This window comes from Macaca thibetana, unplaced genomic scaffold, assembly GCF_024542745.1.
Source record: "Macaca thibetana thibetana isolate TM-01 unplaced genomic scaffold, ASM2454274v1 unplaced_scaffolds337, whole genome shotgun sequence".
Taxonomy (NCBI): Eukaryota; Metazoa; Chordata; class Mammalia; order Primates; family Cercopithecidae; genus Macaca; species Macaca thibetana.
In genome coordinates, this window is record NW_026089126.1 from 1 (window position 1) to 7,752 (window position 7,752).

Here is a 7,752-nt window from a genome sequence, read left to right on the forward strand (position 1 = left end):
GCGGGCGCCTGTAGTCCCAGCTACTCGGGAGGCTGAGGCAGGAGAATGGCGTGAACCCGGGAGGCGGAGCTTGCAGTGAGCTGAGATCCGGCCACTGCACTCCAGCCTGGGCGACAGACTGAGACTCTGTCTCAAAAAAAAAAAAAAAGAAAGAAAGAAACACACACACACACACACAGAGAGAGAGAGAGAGAGAGAGAGAGAGAATACATTTTATTTGGCCGGGCTGGGTGGTCACACCCAACCTGTAATAATCCCAGGCACTTTGGGAAGCCAAGGGCGGGGGCGTGGATCACCTGAGGTCAGGAGTTGGAGGACCATCGCTCCCGCCAACAGGGAGAAACCCCATCTCTACTAAAAATACAAAATTAAGCCAGGCATGGTGGGCGCTTTCCGTGTAATCCCAGCTAACCACCGGAAGCTGGCGGCAGGAGAATCGCTATTGAAACTGGGAGGCGGGAGGTTGCGAGTGAGCTGAGATCCGTGCCATGTACTCTCTAGCCGTGGGCGACAAGAATGCGAAACTCCATCTCAAACAATAAAAAAAAATTTTGTGTTAGGGCATAGGTGACTCCCAGGCCTTTCCCCCACAACCTGTAATCCTTGAACATTGGGAGGCCCAGGGAGAGAGGATTGCTTGAGGCCAGGAGTTCAAGGACTTTAGCGCTGGGCAACATAGACAAGATTCCCATCTCTACAGAAAAGGTAAATTTAACAAAAATGTTATGGACATATTTGATGGGTCCATACCGATCGTTGAAAAAAATTTTAAAAAAGAAAGAAAAATTGGACAGGGTGCAAACCTGTAGTCCCAACTAGACAGGGGTGCTGAGGTGGGAGTATCTGCCTGCTGCCCTGGAAGTTTCAAGGCTGCTAGTGAGGATGTGATCGTGCCACTGGCTCTCCAGCCTAAGTTACGGGAAAAAACCAAAAGTGTTTTTGCTTTTCTTTTTTTTTTCTGCTGTTCATTGTATGAAAATAGTCTAGAGGTTTTCCCATTAATATCCAATTAAAGAGGGGGATACATGGAGTTACCGGGATATCTTCTGCCGGCTGGAGCTTGTCCATATTCTGATAGAGGGGACACTGAAGTCCGCCAGCTATAATAGTTTCTCCTTGCAGTTGTGCTATCGGCTTTTTGCCTTCACATATTTTGATGTCCTGTTGTTAGGATCATACATGTTAAGGATTGTTATGTCTTCTTTGAGCATTGACATCCTTAATAATTGTGTAATGCCCTGTACTTATCCCTGATTGACTTTTCTTTTTCCTTTTCTTTTCCTTTTGAGACAGGGTCATCTGTCAACCTAGGCGGGAGTGCAATGATCTCGGCGCATCAAACCTCTGCCTCCCACGCTCAAGTGATTCCCATGCTCAGCCTGCAGAGTAGCTGGATTACAGGCGAGCAACCACCCATAACGCCCGCGCTAATTTTTGTATTTTAGTAAAGACAAGGGTTTCGTCGTGTTGGCCAAGGCTGGTCTCGAACTCCCGCCTCAGTATCTGCCCCCGCCTTGCCTCCCAGAGTGCTGGGATTCACTGGTGTGAGGCACTGTGCCAGTGCGATATTCCTGTGGCCTTTCCTTTCATTTGAAGTTTGTACTGTCTGAAATTCATATAGAGACTCCTGCTTTCTTTTGATTAGTGTTGGCATAGTAGATCTTTCTTTATCCATTAATACATACGTCTTTAAAGTGTAGTTCTTTTTTTTTTTTTTTTTTTTTTTGAGACAGAGTCTCGCTCTGGGGCCCAGGCTGGAGTGCAGTGGCCGGATCTCAGCTCACTGCAAGCTCCGCCTCCCGGGTTTACGCCATTCTCCTGTCTCAGCCTCCCGAGTAGCTGGAACTACAGGCGCCCACCACCGCGCCCGGCTATTTTTTTGTATTTTTTTAGTAGAGACGGGGTTTCACCATGTTAGCCAGGATGGTCTCGATCTTCTGACCTCGTGATCCGCCCGTCTCGGCCTCCCTAAGTGCTGGGATTACAGGCTTGAGCCACCACGCCCGGCCTAAAGTGTAGTTCTTGCTGGGCGCGGTGGCTCATGCCTGTAATCCCAGCACTTTGGGAGGCCGAGACGGGCGGATCGTGAGGTCAGGAGATCGAGACCACCCTGGCTAACAAGGTGAAACCCCGTCTCTACTAAAAATACAAAAAATTAGCCGGGCGTGGTGGCGGGCACCTGTAGTCCCAGCTACTCGGGAGGCTGAGGCAGAAGAATGGTGTGAACCCGGGAGGCGGAGCTTGCAGTGAGCTGTGATCGTGCCACTGCATTCCAGCCTGGGTGACAGAGGGAGACTCCATATAAAAAAAAAAAAAAAAAAAAAAAAAATCTCCCAAGGCCACAGGCAGTGGCTGACACCTGTAATCCCAGCACTGAGAGGCCGAGGCGGGCAGGTCATGAGGTCAAGAGATCCAGACCATCCTGGATTTACCAGCATGGTAAAGCCCCATCTCTACTAATAATACAAAAATTAGACACGCGTGTTTGCGCATGCCTGTAGTCCCAGCTACTCAGAAGGCTGAGGCACGAGAATCACTTGAACCCAGGAGGCAGAGGTTGCAGTGAGCCCAGATTGTGCCACTGCACACCAGCCTGGGTGATGAAATGAAACTCTGTCAAAACAGAAATTACTCTCCCGCAGTTCTGGAGGCTCAAAGTCAGGAATCAAAGTGTTGAAGTCTCGAAGGGGGATCCTTCCTCGACTCCTCCAGTGTCTGGAGGCTACTGGCCGTCCTAGTGTTACTAAAACACCAGGGGTTCCATCTAGGGCCTGCTGCTCACCTCACAGAAAGCCAATCACTGAGACAATGATTATTGCCAAGGAAGAAGGTTTTAATCAGGTGCTGCAGCTGAGGGGATGGGAGGGATTTACCCCAGGAATGCAGGGGATGGTTTAATATAAGAAAATTGATTAAAGTCTTATACCGCATTAGTAGAACAAAGGGAAAAACACAGTCATTCCAGCTGACACAGAAAAAGCATCTAAGAAATTCTAACATTTCATGATTAAAACACAGAGAAAACTGTGAAACGAGGGGTATGTCTCAACATGATAAAAGGTATTTGTGAAAAACCCATAGTTATCATCACACTTAATGGTGAAAGACTAAAAGCTTCCCCCTAAGATCAGGAACAAGACACAGAGGTTCACTTTTACCACTGCTAGTCAATGTTTTTTTCTTTTTTTTTAGACAGAGACTTCCTCCGTCGCCCAGGGTGGAGTGCAGTGGCACAATCTTGGCTCACTGCAGCCTCTGCCTCCCGGGTTCAAGCAATTCTGCCTCAGCCTCCCCAGTAGCTGGGATTACAGGCGTGCGCCACCACACCTGGCCAATTTTTGTATTTTTAGTAGAAACGGGGCTTTCACCATGTTGGCCAGGATGGTCTTGATCTCCTGACCTCGTGATCCACCTGTGTCGGCCTCCCAAAGTGCTGGGATGACAGGCGTGAGCCACCGCGCCCGGTCCAGTTGTGTTTTTATACACTAGCAAGGAGCAATTCAAAAATGTAATTAAGAAAACTGCTGGGCGTGGTAGCTCACACCTCTAGTCCCACACTTTGAGAGGCCTAGGCGGGTGGATCCCTTGAGCCCAGAAGTTCAAGACCATCCTGGGCAATGTGTTGAAACCCCCTCCCTACAGAAAATACAAAAATTAGCCGAGTGTGATGGCATGTGCCTATAATCCCAGCTACTCAGGAGGCTGACGTGGGAGGATCACCTGAGCCCTGGAGATCAAGGCTGCAGTGAGCCATCACGTCATGCATCATTGCACTCCAGCCTGAAAAAGGAGTGACATTCTGCAACATGTTACAACGTGAATGAACCTTGAAAACAAATATAAGTGAAATAAGCCAGACACAAAAAGACAATATTGCATATTTCCACTTACAGAGGTACCTACAAGAATCAAATTCATAGAGACGGAAAGCAGAAGAGTGCTTACAAGGGTCTGGACAGAGAGAGGAAAGGGAAGTTTGTTTTATGGGTAGAGTTTCAGTTTGGGATGTCAAGAAAGTTCTGGAGATAAATAATGGCGATGGTTACATACCAATGGCTACAGGAATGTACTTAATGCCCCTGAACTGTATGTGTGAGAAATGGTTAAGATGGTACGTTTTACGTCTATTTTATACCATCCCCCCTAAAAAAAATTGTTTTTAAGAGTCAAGATCTCACTCTGTCTCCCAGGCTGGGGTGCAGTGGGGTGACCAAAGTTCACTGCGGCTTCCAACTCAGCCAGCTTCCCTGGCTCAAACGATCATCCCGCTTCAGCCTCCCGAGTAGCTGGGACTACAGACGGTGCCATCACGCCCAGCTCATTGTTGATTCCCCCCGCCCCTTGGTAGAGACGGGATTCTGCTATGTTGCCTAGGCTGGTGTCGAACTCGTGGAACAACGGATCCTCCCTCCTGGGCCTGGGCGTGGGCTCGCAAAACGCTGGGATTCCCGGATTACAGGCGGGCGCACCACGCCAGGAGCAAACACTTCCCGGTTTAAAAATTCAGTTTGTGATTGGCTGCCATTCAGCATTATGCTAATTAAGTATGCCTGTTTTTTAAACTTCTTAAAACAATTTTTTAAAATTCCGTTTCCACCTAAAACGTTAAAATTTGTCAAGTGATAATATTCGAGAAGATGTTGCCAAACTATTTTTCTATTTGTTTCCTAATGGCATCGGAAATAGCGAAAGTATCTCGCCATTAGTTAAAAGTGAGCAGCAGATGTAGACCCAGCAGAGGCTGGCACTAGAGCGTTAAGACTATACTTTCAGGGATCATTTCTATAGTTTGTGACTAGAGAAGTTTCTCTGAACGTGTAGAGCACCGAAAACCACGAGGAGGAGACGTAGTGTTCTCTCCTGAGCGTGAAGCAGGCGCTTGGTGTTGCTTCCGTGCAGTTGCCATCAGCCATTGATGATCGTTCTTCTCTCCGCGTTGGAGAGTAAGAGGGAGAGAACGCTGTCTGAGTGGCTTTTCTTTATCGCTGGTTTCAAAGACAGACCGCAGAGTGGTTGCTTTCAGGCGTTTGTGGGTGTTAGCATAGGTCTGCCGTCGCAACCAACCAAGTTGTTTGCTTTCGTTTTACGAGCGACAGAACCTGTGTGCACCGCCTGTCTGGGTGGTTTTTCAATTTCAGGCTTGGTGGAGAGGATTCTGCTGTACGTCCTGTTGTCTCTCCATTTTTTCGCCTTCTCGCTGCCTCTTTTGACGTCGTTTCCCCCTGCCACTCCACCCCCAGACGGGGTCTCGGGGTCTCTTGTTCTGCCTGTCGCCCAGGCAGGAGTGCAATGGCGCGATCTCGGCTCATGGCCAACGTCCGCCTTCCGGGCTCAAGGGATCCTCCTAAGTCCTCCCGAGTAGCCGGGGTTACAGGCCAGGCTTTGCTTTTCTTTTGTAGAAACGGGGTGTCACCATGTTGTTCAGGCTGGTCTCCAACTTCTGACCTCAGGTGATCCGCCGCCTCGGCCTCCGAAAGTGCTGGGATTGCAGGCGTGAGCCGCCGTGCCCGGTCTTATTTTATTTTAGAGACAGGGTCTTCCCATATTGCCCAGGCTGATCTCAAGCTCGTGAGCTGCAAGGAATTGGCCTTGGCCAAAGTGCTAGGATTACAGGCGTGACCCACCACGCCCAGCCACGCGTTGGCTCATGCCTGTAATCCCAGCACTTTTTTTTTTTTTTTTGGAGACGGAGTCTCGCTCTGTTGCCCAGGCTGGAATGCAGTGACGCGATCTCGGTTCACTGCAGCCTCCGCCTCTGGGCTTCAAGAAGGCTGGAGTTCGGCCGGGCGCGGTGGCTCAAGCCTTGTAATCCCAGCACTTTGGGAGGCCGAGACGGGCGGATCACGAGGTCAGGAGATCGAGACCATCCTGGCTAACACGGTGAAACCCCCTCTCTACTAAAAAATACAAAAAACTAGCCGGGCGAGGTGGTGGGCGCCTGTAGTCCCAGCTACTCGGGAGGCTGAGGCAGGAGAATGGCGTAAAAACCCGGGAGGCGGAGCTTGCAGTGAGCTGAGATCCGGCCACTGCACTCCAGCCTGGGCGACAGAGCGAGACTCCGTCTCAAAAAAAAAAAAAAAAAGGCTGGAGTTCAATGGCACAACCTGGACTCACCGCAACCTACGCCTTCCGGGTCCAAGCGATTCTCTTGCCTCAGCCTCGCGAGTAGCTGGGATTACAGGCATGTGCGACAACGCCCAGGTAATTTTATATTTTTATTAGAGACAGGGTTTCTCCATGTTGGCCAGGCTGGTCTCGAACACCTCGGCCTCCTAAACTGCTGGGATTACAGGCGTGAGCCACTGCGCCCTGCCGAGAGTCTATTCCAGCTGCTAGAAGGCACCTGAGGCTGGGCGTGGTGGGTCACGCCTGTAATCCTAGCACTTTGGCCAAGGCCAATTCCTTGCAGCTCACGAGCTTGAGATCAGCCTGGGCAATATGGGAAGACCCTGTCTCTAAAATAAAATAAGACCGGGCACGGCGGCTCACGCCTGCAATCCCAGCACTTTCGGAGGCCGAGGCGGCGGATCACCTGAGGTCAGAAGTTGGAGACCAGCCTGAACAACATGGTGACACCCCGTTTCTACAAAAGAAAAGCAAAGCCTGGCCTGTAACCCCGGCTACTCGGGAGGACTTAGGAGGATCCCTTGAGCCCGGAAGGCGGACGTTGGCCATGAGCCGAGATCGCGCCATTGCACTCCTGCCTGGGCGACAGGCAGAACAAGAGACCCCGAGACCCCGTCTGGGGGTGGAGTGGCAGGGGAAACGACGTCAAAAGAGGCAGCGAGAAGGCGAAAAAATGGAGAGACAACAGGACGTACAGCAGAATCCTCTCCACCAAGCCTGAAATTGAAAAACCACCCAGACAGGCGGTGCACACAGGTTCTGTCGCTCGTAAAACGAAAGCAAACAACTTGGTTGGTTGCGACGGCAGACCTATGCTAACACCCACAAACGCCTGAAAGCAACCACTCTGCGGTCTGTCTTTGAAACCAGCGATAAAGAAAAACCACTCAGACAGCGTTCTCTCCCTCTTACTCTCCAACGCGGAGAGAAGAACGATCATCAATGGCTGATGGCAACTGCACGGAAGCAACACCAAGCGCCTGCTTCACGCTCAGGAGAGAACACTACGTCTCCTCCTCGTGGTTTTCGGTGCTCTACACGTTCAGAGAAACTTCTCTAGTCACAAACTATAGAAATGATCCCTGAAAGTATAGTCTTAACGCTCTAGTGCCAGCCTCTGCTGGGTCTACATCTGCTGCTCACTTTTAACTAATGGCGAGATACTTTCGCTATTTCCGATGCCATTAGGAAACAAATAGAAAAATAGTTTGGCAACATCTTCTCGAATATTATCACTTGACAAATTTTAACGTTTTAGGTGGAAACGGAATTTTAAAAAATTGTTTTAAGAAGTTTAAAAAACAGGCATACTTAATTAGCATAATGCTGAATGGCAGCCAATCACAAACTGAATTTTTAAACCGGGAAGTGTTTGCTCCTGGCGTGGTGCGCCCGCCTGTAATCCGGGAATCCCAGCGTTTTGCGAGCCCACGCCCAGGCCCAGGAGGGAGGATCCGTTGTTCCACGAGTTCGACACCAGCCTAGGCAACATAGCAGAATCCCGTCTCTACCAAGGGGCGGGGGGAATCAACAATGAGCTGGGCGTGATGGCACCGTCTGTAGTCCCAGCTACTCGGGAGGCTGAAGCGGGATGATCGTTTGAGCCAGGGAAGCTGGCTGAGTTGG

The 7,752-nt window shown here is 50.2% G+C and overlaps 2 non-coding genes across 2 annotated transcripts; one reads left to right on the plus strand and one right to left on the minus strand.

The window, feature by feature from the left end:
- Positions 1–4,757: 4,757 nt before the first annotated feature.
- On the plus strand, positions 4,758–4,973 carry LOC126947441 (small nucleolar RNA U3). Its single transcript, XR_007723078.1, has one exon. It is a non-coding gene; the product is annotated as a small nucleolar RNA U3 (small nucleolar RNA).
- A 2,035-nt stretch (positions 4,974–7,008) lies between these two features.
- LOC126947440 (small nucleolar RNA U3) lies at positions 7,009–7,224 on the minus strand. Its single transcript, XR_007723077.1, has one exon. It is a non-coding gene; the product is annotated as a small nucleolar RNA U3 (small nucleolar RNA).
- Between the last annotated feature and the right edge of the window lie 528 nt (positions 7,225–7,752).